We start from the raw sequence: 20,964 nt of genomic DNA on the forward strand, positions 1-20,964 counted from the left end.
TTTATCCCTTATAAACAAACAAATAAGGATTCACTTATAATGGCTCTATCCGGCAACCAAAATATTTAGAGGCTAGACAATCCAGATTTATACAGACACTCCTCTACGAATGAGATGTGTTCCGAATGGCCGTTCATAACTTGAATTGTTTGTAAGTCGTTATTCAACATCATTAAGAACATAAGAAATTTACAAACGAGAGGGGGCCATTCAGCCCATCAAGCTTGTTTGGGGAGAACTTAACTAACAGCTCAGAGTTGTTAAACTCTTATCTAGCTCGGATTAGAAGGAACCCAGGGTTTTAGCTTGCACTACACTAGCAGGAAGACTATTCCAAACTCTAACTACTAGGGGCATAACAATGCATCGATTTGTATCGATGTATCGATTCAACGGCAAACGATCCAATGCATTGATGCGACCGCATAAATGGATACGTTTTTTTTTCTTCCTCGCCGGTCCCAGTATTGTTTTCATGATCCACTCCGATGTACACATGGTCTACACCAGGGGTGCCCAATACGTCGATCGCAATCTACTGGTCGATCACAAAGGTAGTGTGGGTAGATCGCATAGCATAAAAAATAGAGGATGGATCAACCGAACCAGCTGCTGCAAATCTCTAGCAAGCTACAGAGTCGCCTAGTTAGCCTCCAATTTATTTCTTCTGAACTTAAGAAAGGGTATAAAAATGAATGGAGGAGCTGGACCAACCATACGGAATGGGAGGAGGACTGTTCTTTTTCACCATGTCATATTCGAAGTGCATTTGCCTCATCTGTCAGTCTACCGTTCCTATTCCGAAGAAGGGAAATGTGGATCGGCATTTTCGGACTGTTCATAAAAAGTACGACTAACTTCCCTCCGAAAAGCGAGCTGAGAAAGACAAAGGTGAAGGAACTAAAATCCCAGTTCAATTCAAAAATACTTTATTTATCCCAAAGGGAAATTAATAGGGGTGTAACGATACACCAAAGGCACGATTCGATTCGGTTCGGTTCACGGTTTTGGAGCCTCGGTTCGGTTCGGTTCGGTTTCTGTTTGCTGTGGGGTTAGGGTTGATGTCATCTTAACAGCAATGCTAAGGAACAATAGATTCACTTAATAACAAGAACAACTAAACTTTTTCTTTATTAACTTTGCCATCACATTTTTAGTACAGTCAGGATACCTGAGTAAACAACAAAAATTAAATAAATACCTCCATTATAGACTAGTCAGAAAAAAAAATTCTAATACTAACTTTAGAATATAATATTTAGAACAAAATTTAGAACAAAAGCTCATCATTACTAATATAATTTAATCAAATGTGATAAAATAAAGATGTGTTTAAATTAGAGACAAATGACGTCAACCTCAACAATGGGCAGCAGGGGGCGTGAGTACCGCGGTACGCCACGAGAGTTTCGCAATACGTATCGTGGTTGGTGTATCGCGATATTTCGGTTCGGTTTGTAATATCGTTACACCCCTAACATTTATCTATGTTAAATTTCATCTTCCAGGTATCAGCCCAGTCACTAATTAAATCAAGAGCCTGTTGTAGCCTCTCTGCTGCTAGATCAGTATCTGCTACACCACCCACCTTGGTGCTGTCTGCAAATTTAACCAGTTTTCTGTAATTGTAGTTATTGGCGTGCAGAAAAAAAAAATTTATATTGCGGACAGGAAACGGGAGCCCAATGAACACAATTTGGACTTTCAGTCCTCTTCGTTCGTATGTCTGAAAGTTCGCAAGTTGAAAGTTTGTAAGAAGAGGATCATCTGTACTTTTATCCAATACACCAGTAGAGACACTTAGTGTAAGGGATCTCTAGGAGTTCCACGTGATGTCATGGACAGCTGGTGCTCCGCAAGACACGGAAAGACCCCCTACATCTTCGATAAATGACTGGCTCAAAACAAAATCTTTTGTAGAGGTATCAAACAGACAAAAACAAATACACTAAGAAAGAGGGCTGCACAATATATCGTTTCGGCATCGTCATCGCAACGTACGCACGTGCAATAGTCACATCGCAGGACAAGCGATGTAAAGTAACGCAAATTAAATTAAGCGGCGTGGACAGCACTTTTGGTGTTTTTGCTAAACTGACAAATGTCACACTGTTCTTATTCTTAAACAATCAACAAAAGTCTAATATAATTTAGGTCAATTTTTGAATACAGAGCCGACACGCAGCTTTCCACGAGCAGCTAACAAACATATCAATCACAGAACGAACCACCAATCACAAACATTCTTAATCAACTTGCTCCCTCTAGTCGTCATTTCTCTACAGCGTAAAAATGAGTGAGGAACAGGATCAAAACACTGAAAAAATTAAGATTTTGTTGCAAAAAGAAATGCAACGTCGTCTGTGTGGAATTATTTCGGCTACAGAAAGCACGGGGAAACACAACTAATTTGTTTGGTCATTTAAATCGGCACAGCAAAATCTGATTGCCGTCCAAAGCAAAAACACCATTTCAGATGCCTTTGCCAGTGTTACGCCATATGAGAAAGGTTCCAAACGACAGAAAAAAAAATAACCGATATGATAACTTTCCATCTTGCAACAGACATGGTACCGATTAACACCGTCGGTAAAGAGGGTTTTAAAAACATGATCCGGTCGCTTGACAAGCGGAATATAATACCGTCAAAGGACCTATTTCTCAGAAATTGCCATCCCGAAGCCGTACAAGAAATGCAAGGCAGAAGCTGAAACGGAACTTTGTGGTTCAATATTATGCAGCTACAATGGATTTGTGGTCCAGCCGGACAACGGAGCCCTACGCAAGCCTGACTGTCCAATTTATTAATGACGACTTCCACTAGACGACTTGAACTAATTAGATTTTTTTTTTTATCCCTAATATCACAATATATATCGCAGAAAGAATAAATATTGCAATCTGATTTTTTTTCCCCAATATCATGCAGCTCTACTAACAAACACATAATAAAAGCAATAGAACACAGGAGGAGTGGGGAGAAAATTAAATAAAAACATATGGTTGTGCATATGCCCTACACAAAGCCACCTCCATCGCTGCCCTGGCATCCAGGTTCATGTAAGCTCAAAGTAGTACTGTGCGGTATAAACGGTATAAACGGTATACGATAAAAATTTGGCCAGCAGGAGAGATTTTGATTATACCGCCCTACCGGAGAAATTTCCGCTCCTTGCCCACAAAAATGATGTAATCAAGTCGCGTCAAATAATAAATAATTTATTATTTATATGATTTATATAACCGCTGAAAGGAAGCTTAAAGCGAGGACGAGTGGATCCAGGCAAAAAGGTTGGGATGACAAACCACAGGACCATCTCCACCTTTATCCGAAGGGCCGGACTGGCACATCTAGACTCAGAAACCCAGTAAGGAAACCATGACATGAGATATTCTTTTAAATGCAAGGATGAGTCAGGGCTGTACAGCAAACATAATAAACACATATGCAAGTTCATAAGTGTTAGATGAAAATAAAGATGTAAAAGAAACTACTTTAGAAAAACAATTTAAGGCATTTCCGTGTGAGAAACTAAAGGGCTTTCATGGAAAACTTATAACAGACCACAAACACTCTTGTTGAAAGTACGGTAGCACGCACTTTGTGATATAAATAGAGGTACTACTTCCCTTCTCCAGAGCAAAGGCAGCAAGCTTTGAGTCACACTTTCTGCCCACTTATTCCAATGTAGGGGAGGGAACGCAAAACCAAACAGAGACCAACCTTTCAGACCACAGGTCTGGGAGAACGCCCCAGCTGGGGAGGCCGGCGTGCGGCTCGCACGTGCACATTGGTCTGCCGCACCATCTGCTGTGATTTTGATCCTGCACCATCCACAGCCCTGATGTAGAACCACTTAAGCTGGGCATACCCCATCTGCCATTGGGAATGGTGTGATAGGCTGAAACTCTGAGGCTGTACAGCAAGCCTGTACAACCCTGGATTTTACTGAAACCACAGGGATTCCAAGTATTTATAAAATCATGATATCATGCATTAAGTATAAAATAAATGACTCCCTTTCCCTGTCCCAATTTTCTCTAGACAAGATATTTTTTTCTGTCCTGAGAAACAATTAGTTACCCTTCCTGATATGGCACTGCATGACTCCGGAGCAAATAAGACCAGGAAAGGCAGGCATGACCAATCAATTCAAAATCCAGGGGATGGAACTTTCATGTGTTTGCTCTCCATTTACTGAGCCTGATGTGGCCATGTGCTTCCTGTTCAAGGGTGACTGCAGTTAGTCCTCTTAATTGCAGCTAACTATCATCATGCAGCTGATTGAACATGTATCTGCCTAATAACCAGCCCTGTAATAACCCCATAACAAACCTCCAAGAAGCCCTATATGGCTCACTGATACTCACTCATAGCTCATATATCCTTCATTAAGCTTCATCCAAACCTCTTAGCTCTTAACCAAACAAAACAATATTTCAAAGAGAACGTACTCTGAAAATAACTGCAAACATGACTGTACAGTCCAGTTATAACAAAGTTTATTTAAATAAAGAAACCAACCATTAAAATGCTCTTCATCTACCTTGCATGTTAACTGCCAGATGTGACCATCGCACTCTGAGATACATGGTGAGAACCTTCATGGAAATTTCTGGAAAAATGGCTTGGAATCAGGGGCCTGTGGTGGAAAGGCAGCTGGTGTCATTTCCCCCTTTCCTGTACTCCAAGCCCGACTCTCATTGGGCGAGTATCCAATGGGAGGAGGAGGGTAGAAGAGAATATCTTTATTGTCATTGTACATGTACAACGAAACTCTGTAACACTACTTAATTACTGCCCCGCCTAATATATTTTGCTACTGCTATAACCACACGGCACGCCTATTGGAAATTGATGCTCTGGTCCTCATTTTTTAAACTGGAAGGGGGCAGAGGATTTCTATAAGGTCTGTGACCTAAAATGAGTCATGGGGTAATTTCTACCTTGGGCTGCCCACACTCGGAGAAGGAGCGGTATGAAAAACAAAACACGAGAGGAAGACGTGTGGGTACACACACGGCGCTTCTGGAAAGGCAATTAAGCCTAGAGAGCAGCCGGCTATCGGCTTACACCTGCGGTGGAGCTGAGGGAGCAGGTGCCGTTAGAAGCAACAGCTCATAAATAAATAAGGCAACAATGAGCACATCTAACTGGATAAAAACGGCTCAAGTTTCACCACTGCCCATCATTTTGTTAGGGTAAGAACTGGCCTTACTTGGGCATGATGAAGTTCCTCCCTCCTCTAATGGCGCTTTTCCACTGTCAGCAAGAACCGAGCCGTGCCGGAGTCGTATTGTGAACTGGCTGTTTTTCATCGTCAAGTAGGCGAACGGTACTCGCAATGACATGGTCAGAAATTCCAGTGTTCTACTGAGCCGACCCTTCTGCAGTGGAAAACTGAAGAGCGTTGGAACCATGCTATGACTAGTACCTCTTCGGCGTACGGCTCAGGTACAGCTCGGTTACTGTATGCCAGTGGAAAAGCGCCATAAGCTCCCACCACAGGAAGTTGTCACTCACAGCTCTGAAGATGCCCCTCCATCACCTGGACTTCCTCCAGCCACTACCCAAAACACAGGGCACCTCAGCCAACACTCCAGAGAAAATACAACCGACAGACAGATACACAAAGCACCAACATAATAAGAAACCTTTAGAATGAAACGGCTTGCAGTTATTACATTTCTGTTACTACACTAAGCCATATAAAGTCACTGGCAGTGGCCAAGAGCTTGGGCTCAGGGCTAATATTAGGAAATAGTAAAACTGTGAAAGCTGGATAAACCTCACAAATCACCATTACAGTCACCAAGGTCAAACCCCGTGTTTTGGAGTCAAAGCACTGGAGCAGAAAGCAGAATAAAAATTGCATCTTCTCAGAAGATTCTTAACAGTCCGATAACGCATTCCTTAAGTCACGTGATGCATTCCTCCCTCAAACCAATAGGCAGCCAGGGCAGTGTTAGGCAATCAAATTTCTCTGCACGTCTTGCTTACTACACTGCTGCCCAATGACAAGGCAGACTTATCGGTTGTGGGTTATGCAGAACAGCTGTAGGTCCAGCAGCTGCCGGAGTCGATTCTCAGAGTCCAGGAGCTACAATGAACCCATCCATCAGGCTCCTTAGTAACCCCTTCAAAGATTATGATATGAATCATATGGTATGGTAACGCTACAACGTTCATTTATGATGGTTTACAAGCAGATCACATCTGCAGATCAGGTGATGAAAGCATCTGAGTGTTGCCAATGAAGCACATAGATACAGCTGGTCTCCCTCCATTAAACAGACGATGGTCCATACAGAGGTCTGTCTTCTAATGCACGGAGCTAATTCTCAGAAGTGCAACTATTAGCCAAAACTCCAGGGCACCAGCACTGAAAATTAGAACCAACAGCTAACATAGGAGCTTGAGGGAAGGAGTAGGAATTTCCTCGTTGATGTTTTCTAAGCAAATCATGAAAGACAAATTACTCACCTGTCACTTTGTGCGATAATGGTTTCCACTGACGATGAAACAACCTTGAACACAGACCTTGCCTATAGGCTAGGACAGACCACACATGTTACGCAACACAGACGGCAATCCCTGTGAGCTGCACACAATGCAAGTGCCATTAACCTGGCGAAGTGGGGGGGTGGGGAGGGTGGATATATGGATGGATACCAGCAACAGAAGCCTTTAAAATACAAGACACTGGCAATCCAGGGCCCTCTAGATTACCCACAGAAAACAAACACCAATCCAAAAAAAGCCTTTTAAGCATGCCATACAAATTTAAGCTACATACCACTATGGTGACCAGACTAGCGACACTACTCCACCCTGTAATGACCATAAACTGCCTAAGCAAACTGGTCTCCTTCACAGTGTTCCCCGCATTTAGGAGGGAACCTTCCAACCTTCATCTTCCTGGAACAGGAGGTGTGATCCAACATACTCTGCTGAAGCAGGGCACCCTGCCTGCCAGTGGTCCACAAAACAGCCCTACTTGATGAGGCATGAATTTCAGCACCTTTCCCCTTGGCTATCAAGAATAAGGTGATAGGAAAGCAGCTGAGCTTGGCTACCTTGTGCACGTGGCTCTTCATACTAATGCCTAAAAGGGTGACGTGACAGTTCCAGCCATCAAGGTCTTGTACTCCAACTGGACCGGTCCAGCCAAGACCACATCCGGCATGCGGAGCACTGGCGCTTCAATCGTGGAGGAAGAACAGTCGTACAGCTTTTGGTTCTACTTCCAACAAACAAGAGGTCCTCAGTCCAAAAAACACTTAAGAACGCCCCATGGGAAGCAGGCAAATTACCCATAATTCTTGGCAAACTTACTGCAGGCAAGTGCTTTGACTGCATTAATTATCAACTTCATCATCATTCCAAGTGAAGTGAATTAGAAATAAACACAGCTCTGACAGACTGGCTTTAGAGCCTCCAACAATAATAGATGCGGTTGTGGGAGGTGGGGGAAGGGGCTGAAGCCCATAGCAGTGCGGGCTGACTTGGGGGCCAAAAAACAAAGTATCAGTTCTTAAAAAAAAAAAAAAAAACACAAGAGAAACTATGTCGCTGAAATAGGGATTCAAGAACTATGCCTCATCTTTTCATAAAGCCCGCCTCTGACTGCGCCCACTGCCCTGGCACTTGGCAGCCATGCCCAGTGACCACTGCTGAGGAAGCAGGCATCTGGAGCTCTTATGCTGAAAGGATGGAGGAAATTCCGGCACACTTCCGGGCTCAAGTGTGTGACATGAACAGCAATCAGGGTAGCCTGCAGAGATCTAGTTATCTTCAAGACACGGCGGGGACAGGGTGAATAGTGCAGTTCAATGAGGAAAAGTTCCATCCTTTTCCCAAGAAGGAAAGGACACCAACACTAGCAGGTCAGGACACTCAAAAGCACAGCATCCTCCTAGAGAAGAACGTGTCCCTTCAAACGGGAAATGAACGTACAGACCAGAGTGCAGCCTGCAGAGGGCAAACATGGAGAACGTTCTCGCGAAACCCGGTCACACCAACACAAAAACAGCTTGGGAATGTTCAAAATGAGGGTTGTTATAGCAACTGACATGAACAAAACTAAGTTTGCACAGCCTTAAAATAGATGAACACATGAGTATGGTTCTCAAAGAAGACTTTTCAGAAGCATCTTAAGGAGTTACATAAAGACCTCACGTTCCAGTTAACCACAAACACTTAATCTGCACAGTGTCAGAAAATCAATGCCCACTCACAGAAAGGGTCACCAGTAAAGACTCAGCGACCTTGTATAGTGACATAAGTGTATAGAGGAGAACAAACTGCCTATCTATGAATTAGTCTGTGACAGAGGTTTCAGGCAAAAGTAACCACTGGCTTCTTTGGCAAGGACACGCAAGTGGACGTTCTTAAAAGGCAAATTCCTTTTCTGCCGCAGGCACTGCAAAACACAGCATAACTTATGCAACAAGATAAGGCCTCATTTTAGACACCGTCTAAGATTAAGCTTAAGCAAACTGATCCCTTTACAAGCTTCTTATTTTCACAGGTCTTCAGAAATGAATGTCCTAATCCTTAAGGCTAAAAGATGAAGACTAATCAAGACCTGAACTTGCAGACAGCAGGTCATGAGTACCAAAGGGCGTTTTCGGTACGGAACTTTCAGGAACTTCAGAGCCAGCACCAAAAGTTTTAGTACCCAAGGTACTTTTTTTGGTAATTCTGTACTTTGAGCTGGGACTTGCAAACATGTTCTCACAGAGAACCGGCCTAAAAACACTTTACAACATACTTACATTCTATGCATGATTGCAGGACCCAAATGCTTGTTTTTCTTAAAACTCCATATTTTCAAGCAATCAATGTAGTTTTAAGTTGCATTATATTTCTACTTCACTTAATGAATATATTGCCTTTAATTCTCAAAGAGAGGCGTTCTTCTATGCATCAGTAAGGAAAATTGGGCCGGGGGTATTAAGTACAACAAAATAATAATCATACAATTTCAGTAGGGTTCCGGCACTATTGTGACCAGCCAAAATTCATGGTAAGCAAAAAAACATTATAATGCCACATATGTTCTGCTGATACAAGCTATGGTGTGAGGGCTGAAAAGGGGGAATCCATGCCTCTGAAGGTTAACGCACAAGGATTCTCAGCCGCTTACCCCTCTTTACTGTCCCCGTTAGGAAACAGCTGAGCTTTAGAGAACTCGCTTTTGGATTTCCTTTCATCTCCGGGCAGCTCCACGTCCCTCGCGATTTTCTGACTCAGCGGATAGGCAGGACATGCCTGCCACTGACTTTGGCTGAGGGCCGTGACGGTCCACCTATAGTTAGCTGTGGCTTCATTCAGCCCTCTGTTATGAGGTGGTAAACCAGAAGCTCTCCTTTCGGTTTTCAATGTAGGTCACCGGAGGGCCCAATCCATCAATGTAAGTGCAGACACATGTGACCGATGGCTCCAACAAATTAGCAGACAAAAAAATAATAAAAAAATCACCAATGCAAACTTCTTTATAGAGTCACATATGAACACCACCATGCATCCTACTTGTAACTGTTTATCCTGGGCGGGGCAGGAACCTACCCCAGGTAGTAATAGTGCACTAGATTGGGGTACACCCTTGACAGGATGTTAAGTTCGGTAGGATTAAAAAAAAAATGCATAACGTATAAGATATCAAAAGACAGAGATGCCGCATCAAATGTTTTCCTAGGCTTGTCCAAGAAGGCTGGCCCCTACAGGCAAACTGTCGGAGAACCCTGCATCTACCAGGCCCAAATATATAACAAACCTAAAATGTACTCCACCAGCACATTATATTCTCCAATCTAAAAATTAACCAATATGGTCACAATCAGGGATTTACACAGTAACACACGGCAGTGTTATTGGCACCCATCATATTTAAAAGACAATAAAAACTAAAGCTGTTCATACAGCAGCTCAGTATCAGAATGCTGAGAAAACATACACCTCCGGAAGACAAATTATTATAAAAATCATTGTATTGTTAAACTCATGTAAGATATCAATTTAAAGTCATTTCTTGAATAAGAGGAATCCAGTCATTATGCATTACTCGGCGGTAAAACTAGATGAAACCGCAAAGCCGCAAACTAACAAGGTCAGCGCCATAGCTTATTAAATAATTATGTGTCGTTGCTGAATTTACTGTTGACAAAACCTGCCGCGGTGCGGCTACGCGGGTCGTGTTTGATTGCGGTGGCGTGTTTGTAAGGGAATCGTCCGCACCAAGTCTCAACGCCAAGAACCCTCTGGGCCACCATTATTAAAGGAGGGACTTTCTGGAGGCTGACCCCCAAAGATCGACATAGATATACGGGGTAAATTATACTAACACATGGTTAAGCTCCGACACAGACATACCTCAGGTATCCACCAATAAAGAATATCACTCAGCTTTAAAATCTTGATATTACGAAATATACATAAAACACACACGACTCATCAAACGTGAGGTCCCGGTGATAAAGTAACACTGCACTTACCCAGGATCACGGCAAAGGCGCAGTGGTTATAAACGGTTTTTCCCCTTGCAGACTTTGGAAGTTTAGTCCAAACTTTGACACGTATAACAGGTTCCACATCTGACATTTAAAACGAAGCAAAATCACGATTCTATATATATATATAAAAAAAAGACTGGTCGTGACGATTTTTCTTCCCAAACTTTCTTTTTTTGATATAATCTGATGAAATCACCAAGTGCAGGAGTACTTCGTTTGTCAAGATTGAAGGTGCAAACTCGCAGCAGACGAATGCACCTCGGCAGGTTTCGAGGGGGACAACGTTAAAACACAGTAAACAATAAACCATCTATACAACAGAAATTAAACGCAGAATAACTTTTCACTACTTATTACATAATATTTTAGGTAAAATATTAAAATAGTTTACATATTATAAGTAAGATTTTTTCAAAACACAGTTAACTATAAAACCATCCCCCTATTTTTGAAACGCTTCGGCGTGTTTTCACATCGTTTAATCTAATTGGATATACAAAGAATGACGTCAGACCGAAGGCGGGGAAGTAGAAATATTATTATCGCTAATACAGCTGAAACTGAGCGTGGAGTCCAGTGGTGTTAGTTCTCTCCTACCACATTTTCTTGATTTTCTGTTTTAAATTGTTTATCGCCAAATAACAAGACTTTATTATTATTGCCTGCAAAGGATCAAAAGTACCTCTGGGAACATGTCCAGCTCACCTCCATGGAGAACCAGCGTGTCCCGCCTAAAAATAAACCCTTATCTGAGAAGATTGAGTGTTAGGAAGACTTCGTTGCAGCCATGTGTCACGCTAAGGAAGATATCCTCCGGCGGTCTGACGTTACAGAACCTCCGAGCACCATTTGTTTTTCCCGCATTAACCCAGCCTTTTCTGCCGTTGCAGCCGAGCACAGATTCCTGTCGTCCACCATAAGCATATTACCGCGTAAAGAACGTAAGGGGAAAAATTCCCAATCCAGAGGTCAGTACCTAGAAAATGGAATTTTTAATTCTAAAAATCACTTGATTTGTGAATGGTAGAGACATAAATGCATACACAGTAAGGCACAATATTAAATAATTACAAATCTCAGGACCATGTGGGTTAAGACGGTAATCCGTTTTTTGAGAGGATAGCTAATCTGAGCCTGACACCAACGACCTTATTTTTCTGGAATACAGCACTGAGGCTTTTCCCGTAATTTCAAATTACATACACCAAAAATAATTTTGTAAATCTAAACAGACATTTGGTTGGAAAGAAAAACACTGTAAAAGTTTAAACATACAAAAGGGTTTTATCTTGAATTTTTACTGGTTCAGTTCAAGTAATAATGTAAGAAAAATATTAACAAAACTTTTGAAGCCAGGGAGCATATTTACGAAGCTTTAGGGAAGCATATCCTGCCCTTGATGGAGGCAGAAATACCAGTGAGGGATTTGAAAAACCACAGCGGGTGTGGTTATGATGTGCTGTTAGTCACTGACTGGTTTAACCCAATTTCTGTGACTTCTTTATTATGCCCCATAGGGTTAAACTGGCAGTCACTGATAGCATCATATCACACCCACCATACCATCTGTCCTTGCTTTCACACAGATTGAGAAATCTCATCTCCGCTGTAATGGCATCTTAACCAGCAAACACACGAGGTTTACATTTCCCCTTCTGGAGCTTAAAACTTAGTGTATTCTGCCTCGAAAGCAGTATGAGATGCACAAAGTGAGCAGTATCGTGTCTCAGGGGGTTGCACTGTCACCTTACAGCTTCTGTGATTTCCATCCTGCTGCATGTGGACATTGTCTGTTAGCCAGGATTGTGCCTGTGTTTTCTGGGATAAGCTGCAGATCCCCATGACCCTGTAAAATGGGCATTTAAAGGTGATTATGGGGAATAAACTTGTGGGGGGGAAAAGTACTGGTGCCTCATTCAGGTCCACTTGGTATCATTAAGCTGCATAGGATTCTTTCTGTCCGGCTTTTCACTTCCGTCGGACGGAAGTGACGGCCGGTCTTGCGGGGAATCGTGGGCGGGGTCCAGACGGGGAGGCGGAGCAAGGGCCGAGCCGAGTGATCCTAGCCGGGAGCGGAGCCGAACAACAGCGGCGCGTAACACCATTGAAAGGGTTAACACTAGTTTAAGTTCCCGCCTGAGATCCAGCATTATAATGACCGTTGTCAGAATAAATGCCTCTGGTCATTTTCCAAGGTTATGATCAAGTCTTTCAAAACATTTCTCTTTTCCAAACAATGTTATTGCTAACAGCTGTGAAAATATTATCTGTTGTTTGAATTTGGTAACATTATGCACAATAAACGACTATTGGAACTACATCTTAATGCTACGTAATGAAAACTTGTTCATGCTTAGAAATGGTAATAGTTTTGTCAGCTTCGATAAGTTTATCGTGCTCTGATGTCTATTAAATACGAGTGCTCCTCGACTTGCGATGTAGTTACCTCCTGATGAACCCATCATAAGTGCAAAATATTGTAAGTGGAATATGATTATGATAAGTAAAAAAATAACTACTGTCACTGTATAAGAAAAGGCATATTTTCTGTAACTCACTAAATACCAGTAATTGAAAAGTAAATACATAAATACAAGTTTATTTGATTAAACACAGAAAGAAAAACACTGTACAACACTTTGATAAACACTGTATGAGATGAAATATGGATGCCATCATTGCCCGAAAGTACGACACAGTATACTGGTCGACCAGGAACAAATCAAAACTCAGAGTTGACTACTGGATGTGCATCGCTATCGCACCATTGTAAAGCAAGGTCTTATAAGCAAATACTGAAACCTGTATTGGCTGCACATACAGGGAAACACGGAATACTCAATTTCAAGTTATATATTGCAAATACAAGTTTTTATTGTTATAATTCATGTAAGCAAAATGAACTATAAAACCATTACTGTCCATAAGCAGTATCTAATATGGTGTTTTTTTAATTCTGATTTAGCCGGCCCTGGAGTATGGCAATGACAGCTCAACTGTATTTTAAGAAACCTCATGCACTCACTGAGGGAAGATTGCCATTTCCAACTGTAACAAGAGTGTATGCTCTTCAGCTCCTCCCAACAGAGCAGGCTGACCTAGATGCAGTAGCTCGGGTTTGATAATTGAACGTAGGATGAGACACCAGAGAATCACAGCTGACTGCAGTTGACTTGGTTGGATGAAATGTTGCTGGCGGGGAGCTATTTTAGGAAACCCCTGGGAAACCCCATTAAAAACACTGAAAGGTATCAAGTGTCAATATACTGAGCCACTATATCAGCATAGCCTTGAAATGGAGATAATGCATTTATACAGGATGGACGTTAATCAAAGTGAATCAACCTAAAACTCAAAGGGACAAGTGGTATTGTGGTCTTAAAATATATTTCATACAACATCCATCTACTGAACTCTTATCCTGGTCGTTGTGATGGGAGTATCTGGAGAGTATCCCAGGCAGCATCGGGTACTTGGCTGGGGTACACCCCGAACAGGATTCCATCACATATCACATACACATTGATATGGGTAAGTTAGCAGCACCAATCCCTCAGCCCTGGTGGCGTAAGATGAGAGTGCTGGTCACAAAGCCACCATTTCAAACTATATCCCAAGTTAATTCTATGTAGCTGACAAAACACTATGGATAATGTGTATGTGGATGCTTTACCCACAATGCATGGAAAAATGGTTTTCTACATCCTGTGAGTCCTGTAGTATTACGTACAATGAAGATCAGTTACAAGCAGCACCGTAATTATTTTTTAAAGCGTCTGTGGCACAGGGATCGTGGACTGTGCTGCTGCTGTTTCTCAGGGGACGCAGCCGTAGCAGTAGGGCTAGATTGTGTGGTGGACATCAATCAGTGTCCCTTCCATCTCACAGTGGCAGCATACAGTATGGACCAGTGCTTGTTGTCATGGAGACCAGAGGAACTCATGATTCAACAAGAGGGAAGGCAAACATTGACAAAGGCAGGGCTCTCTGGCCTCCTGTGAGGACACAATGGGCATCTTTGCGGGCAGGGGTGACAGTCTAGGCTGGGTGACCTGAATGACTGGTAAAGACTGAACAAATACACTTTGCAGAATGGACTTCTGTGAGTCAGGCAGCCTGGGCACAGAAACAGCAACGGCGAGGAAGACTTCTAGATCTTCTAGAACAATCTAAACAAAGCTTGGCCGTGGAAGGGACTATTTACAGCACACAAAAAAGACAGCGTTTTATTTGGAAGAAAGGACACAGTTGTACAAACAGATATTTTTCTCTGTATGCTGGGACTGTACAAGCATGATGCAAAAGATAGAAACACAATATTTATTAACCATGTGATAGGGCCAGCACTAATAACAACATGACAAAATACAGCCAAGATGGATTCAGTTATTGTATCAGCGTTACTGACAGATCAGAGTCTAAATACCTTCCAGTTATTGTCTGCTGCCATGTGGAACCAAGAAAAACCAACAGGCCTACAGTTTTTTGCTCTCATTACGTTTTGACTTGGACTTTTACTCAGTTTGCAGACTGTTGACAGACGGCAGCATAACAACAGGTGAAACACAGCAGATGTGGAAGAGAGAGACGGCACACAAACAGTAGGGTTTCCAGCTGAGGACATTAAATTTGTTCATTTGATACCATATTTGGGAACCAGAGCTTTTACATCCTCCCGCCAATGTCTGAACAAAACCCAGAGAAGGTGCACCAAGGACAAACACCGTCCAAGACGAATGGCAGAGCGATAACGTTAAACCTTAATTAGACCCATCTGCACTAGGAGAAGGATGTCATCGTTTCTGTGGGCCGTCAATGAGGTCACCCCGCTTCATAGTCCAGGGTTGGAGTTATAGTGTTCCAGCTAAAAAAAAAAGGGTTCTCAGAATACCCCTTGAAGTCATGACAGCTTGATAACATTCCTCTAGGACAATGGTAACGCAAAGAGATGATTTGTTAGTCTGATCAAAACCATCCTCAGTGAAGTTACGTATATGCATCTTCATCTCTGTCCACCATGTTTGGATAGATTACAGTGCTGGAAACAATTACAGGAATGACACTGTTCTTGCTATCAGAACTATAATATGCTTGGCTAATATATTTATGCTATGTAAACTATATGCTAGAATGAAATCATTTGTAACTCATAACTGGGCTTCATGACAACTGACTCTCAGATACAAGGCACAAGGTGTGTAAGATGACCTTTTCAAACAATTAGGAAGCATTTTAAGTAGCCACTTCAGCCTGGCAGGGAGCATTTCAATTGGACCACCTTAGCCAATCAGAAACCATTTCAGGAAGGCCAATCCAACATCCTGCATAATTTACACATCTCAGTTGTTATGATCTGTGATAAGGCAGAGGGAGCATTCACAGAATGTGGTTCTTATCGTTGCAGAAATGAATTTTAGTGTCAAGTCTAAATCAGTTTGATAAAACTTTAATGTGTAACTCAAGGAGAACACAACAATGTCCAGGAGAAAAATGCCGTGAGTAGAAGCACACAGCCCTGCTGGATCCCTGTAAAATGACCCTGCCAAGGCTGGAGATGCCATTTATAGGCGTCTGCACCTAGACCTGTGTTCTTTCCAGAACAAAAAGCAAGCAGCCTGCAATTACATCAGTGCACACAATAGAAGCCCCTTTTTCACCTATCAAGTTTGGCCACATTGAGGCCCGATCCTCACTAATAGAGCCCAGTCTCTTGCCAGAGCAGTCCCACTAGGCATAGCTCTGAGTCAGGGTCACACTCAGCTCAAAGGGGACACAGGATCGACAGTCTAATCTCCTCCTCCGGATAATGCTGGCCTACAAAGTGGCTTGTGCTGCCACAACAAGGGGGGGTTTTCTGGCCACCTAGCATCCGGGACTGGACTGGACCCTCTTAACATGTACAGGGCCAGCCCAAGGTCTATAGGGGTGATACATAAGATCATGAGGAGCAGCTGGCCCCCAATCCCAGCTTGGGCCCTTCTCCCTTCGCAAAGCAACCAGCCCTGGACATCAGATATTGTTGATGGTCTTGGGGAAAAGAATGAAGGCGAGTCTCCTCAACACAACAACGGATTAAATTAAGGTCAACACTGTGGTAAACAAGCGTGTTTCATAGCAATTCATCCAACCATTCCAAACAGATGAATCTATTTCCATGGCTGCTATGACCAGGCTATGTGTATAATTATCCCTGTGGTAACCCCTTCGGCAAGTTCCAGGAGAGAGCCACATAAGTTTCTGATCTCTGCTTGGCATGAATTCCCACATATCTTATTTCTGCATCCGAGTGCTGCTCATCTACATGGTACGACTTGCCATCTGCTGCCCCAACTATTTCACTTCATCTCTGTCAAAGGTGAGCTCTTCAAGTGAGTCTGGGAGAGTCGTAGTTGCCTTCACATTGCCATTATAACCCTATCAGTTGCACACCTTCAACCCTTTCACGGGCAAAATTAAGAGAGTCCATTGAGGCCTGGAAGCCTGATCACAGTCATGAATCTTGGAAATCAGACCCGACAACATGGGGTACATAGTTGGAGGAATGTAGCTTGTGTATCCCAGAGCTGCTTTCCCAATGAACTGAAGCATTTCTATGGCTGCCAGGGAAACAAGGGCATGTTTGTGTGTTACAGCGACGCATCCGCGGTCCAGGATTTGCAGACCTCTCGGTAGGACGCCGTCCGAGCTCCTTAGTGTCTCTCTAATTTAAAGCTGCAGCCTCCATTACAGCTGAGCCTCATTGCCTAGCCCATAAATGCAGAACAGTGATCATTAACCCAGTGGCCACAATCAGAGCACCCATCCCTGGGCGGTCGGGGGCCATTGAGCATGGGGGTGCTTGGACAGCACAGCCATAGAGTCCGGAACGAGCTGCACCGTGGGAAACAAGCTTACCCCAATACGTGTGTATACATGGATTCAAATGATACATATGACCTCTGAAGCATGCCTGCGGAGAGAATTAATAAAAATAATTGCTTAAATGCAGAAATGTCACTTGGTAGTTTCGAAGGGAAAGAACAGGAGGAACCTTCTGTGTTGCAGAAGAAGAACCAGGCCAACATGGCTCTGGCCTGCTAATACAGATGCACCAGGGATAGTGTAAGATGACCTGCCTTCTGGTAGCTTCTATTCTCTGCGTGTGCATATCAGAATATACCAACTGGTTTGGCACATCACACACAGCATTTATAAGTAAGCAATGCAGATGTAAGCATTGTAAATATTTATAGTTTTTTTTTCCTTTCAAGCTCTTGTGAGAGCAGATGTTTCACACTTTAAAATCCTGGCTGGTATATTGCATGAATCTCACTGGACAGAAACATATCATATTTATTCTATTTACTGTCCAGAAATAGTACCCAAAGTCCCCACAGCACACCATAACCTTGGTCTTAAATATTAAAAGTACACGTAGACATATCTCTAAAAGTAAAATCGGACATTTAGCAGTTTGAGGGGATATGAATCAAAGTGGTTCGGTCCCCCTATAATTTCCTACGGTGCGATCCACTGAAAAGCTGAGAAAACACACAGAAGCCAGTCGGGTCTCGCTTGAGAGCAGGCTGCACTTACGAGCCCAAGCAGATGTCCAGACGAAGTGGCTGCCTCCTAATTGCAGCCTGTTCTTGGTCATCCGCAAAAGAACCCGGCCCTGCTGGCGACCACAGAGCTGCAATGGTCTGGGAGAAGCTTCTCCTCACAGGACAAAGGGCTTCGCACTCTGGGAGAGAGAGCAATTCCTAGGGGTGAGGAAACATGAAGACATGAGGGGAGATCTTGTGGATTCTACTCCCCATCCAAACTTCCAACAGGTCAAGTGTCTCCACAACCTAGAGCTGCTCCTCCGAGATCAGTGGAGCCTAAAAATAGGCCGTATTTATCATGCTTTGGAGAGGCTCGAGCATCTAGTGGTAACTGAGCCCCTCTGTTGCCTTTCTAGTCATCCCTGACACAGCTCTGGTATAGACATGGAGAGGGTAGCGGTGATTATTGGCTGTGTGATTTACTGGATGTCAGCAGGAGGGCCACAGGCCTACAGTACTTATCCTCAATTGAGTAGAGACGCGAAACCATGGAACAGCTCCAGTACTATGTGGTGTTTCTTCACTTTTCGCACCAGACTGAAAATATGGCGCTGCAGCCTAAAAGAAGAAACGGCCTCATTTGACTTTGGTGGAGACAATGTTAACCCACTTGGTCACGCAGAATCAGTCCTTGAGTAGTAATGAAAGTCAAAAGAGTACCTACCTCTTGAATTACAAGCTAAATAAGCTTTTTTCTTGATTTGTTTATTCGTTGTGTGAGTCCGCAAGGAGTACGAAATGGAACACAAAAAAGCAGAGTGAGCTCAGATGATCCAGACATCCGTGTTTAATAGAATAAGTACCTTCTGTTTAAATCAGCAAATCGAAGCATAAGCACTGCGGTACCAAACTTTAACAGATGTCGCCTGAGAATGTGATTATGTGATAGAAATATTCTAGACATAACTATAATTGTATTTATATTCCATGTATTTCCTGTGGTAAAGCTCTGCAATTTGTTTTTTTCCAGTGATGTTGTAATACCTTCAGTGAGGTATTGTTGACCCTAAGCCATCTTTGTCTGGGCACATTTTTCCAGCTCCAACACCACGCGGCATTTTTTCTCTCCCTTTGGGTCTTCCGCCGGTCCAGTCACCCGGCAGGAGTGAGGACACCCGCCGGTCCCTTCCTCGTTAAAACTGCAGTGAGGAAGTTCTTAATTACTCCGTTACACAATGTCCTGGCAGTGTGGCACAGAGAGCACAGCAGTCGATGTAACAGAGGACTGCTTCTCGTGGTTGTGGGTAACTGATGCAGGTTAATCAGACACACTAATCCAAACATACTTATTCACGTTGAACTTTAATCCCCATTTAAAGTATTCATACTTGTACTGGTCTCAATAGACCCAATATCCTAACCTTTCAGTTTAATTTTCTCTTTAAGTAGCATTATTTTAACTGTAGCCAAATTCTTCTGCTCCCACTGAGACCAAATTCTAGGGAGCTGGAATCATACCAGGTCCTGTCGGTCTCAGCGCTCTAGGATGCGCCACATCCAGACACACTGCTGTCCCTTGCAGCTGGATGATGTCATCGCTCAGCTGTGCACTGTGACTGCATCTACGGACGTCCCATGACACTTGGTGCTAAGCCCCGCCTGGCACCAATGCATGCTCCGAGCAGTGCCTTGATCCAAGCACAGGCTGACCAAACCCGGATCGTTGCTGGTTTTAACTCTGAGCAAGTCTGGTTTAAGATTTACTTTTTGCGAACCTCTGTTGTGATGAATTCAATTCCATCCCAAATTCAAACTCCATGCACACTAGCTAACTGTCGTGGCATAGTAGAGAGATATGTATCTGACATAGTGCTGTGCGGCTGTACTTTAGACTGAAGCATACAGTCAATGTCAGCTGCCTGAAACCAACTGGATGCTCTAAAGCCCCAGCTGGCAGTATGGGGGGGGGAGCTTCCATCAAACCACACCCACTCTGCCCAGCTAATCTCACACACTAAGACGATAAGGTCATTTGACCCCTAACGCACTTCCCTTCATAGTGCCTACAAGGAACCATGCGATCAACACTGAGCAACGTATGGCAAGCACGACATGACCACAACACAAGCCACGTGTGTAACGGCAATGTTTACCATTTTACTGACTAAGACTAAGACGATCCACCTCTATATCGCCAGGACACCTTCTTTGTTTTCCCCCTCGGAGACACTGACCTCTCTGCCTCAATTGTTCAACAACAGGTGGCACGTGATCTCCACTTCGAACAAAAGGGGGATTTATGACAAAGAGACAAAGGCCCGAAAACAAGCCGCACATCTGCCTGGGAGGGACCCGACCTTTGGAAGGGTGACGGCTAACGGCTAATATTGTGCTACTTGAAACGTATGCTAACACTTGAACTCAAACAGGCATTTTCTTCTGAAGAAAAAAACCCATGCTAATTGTAAATAAGTTAAAACATCAGAGAAAATAACTTCTTATTGCCAAGGATCATGTCTTTTATAATTCTCACAAATTTATAAGTAATTATAAGGCCAAGACAAAAGCATGACTAGAACTGACATATGTTCTCACTCAACTACTTTTTTTAATCAAAAGCTTTATGAAGTGGTTTTCACCATGTATGCTCAGTTGCACAATTTGTCCTTTTTAACATTTTTTTAAATTCAAACAACTGTATATTTTTGTAATCACAGAATGTTGCTGGTTCGAGCCTGGCCTCACCACCCCATCCCTATGGGTCCTTGAGCAAGGCCCTTAACCCCCAGCTCCTTGGGTGCTGCTATGGGTGGCTGCCCTTCACAGTCAGCTTGCTCTCACCTAGAGAGAGCAAGTGGGGGGAGGCATAAACGAAAATTTCCCCACATGGAGCAATAAAGTGTCAAAAACTTTGTCATGTATG

At 43.2% G+C, this 20,964-nt stretch overlaps 1 protein-coding gene across 21 annotated transcripts in view; it reads right to left on the reverse strand.

Annotated features, from left to right (window-relative positions):
* LOC111833245 (protein-methionine sulfoxide oxidase mical3a-like) overlaps nt 1-20,964 on the reverse strand; it is a 74,371-nt gene that overhangs the window by 46,990 nt on the left and 6,417 nt on the right. For 18 of the 21 annotated variants that reach the window (XM_023791301.2, XM_023791317.2, XM_023791304.2 and 15 more), the window contains exon 2: nt 18,091-18,257. The exons of 2 other annotated variants lie outside the window; for them this stretch is intronic. The gene's annotated coding sequence lies outside the window, so the exon portion shown is untranslated. Of the gene's footprint in view, nt 1-10,497; nt 10,864-18,090; nt 18,258-20,964 lie in introns of those variants that run through there. One more of the 21 variants, XM_023791302.2, reaches the window with a different exon arrangement.

Source organism: Paramormyrops kingsleyae, chromosome 1, assembly GCF_048594095.1.
Source record: "Paramormyrops kingsleyae isolate MSU_618 chromosome 1, PKINGS_0.4, whole genome shotgun sequence".
NCBI lineage: Eukaryota > Metazoa > Chordata > Actinopteri > Osteoglossiformes > Mormyridae > Paramormyrops > Paramormyrops kingsleyae.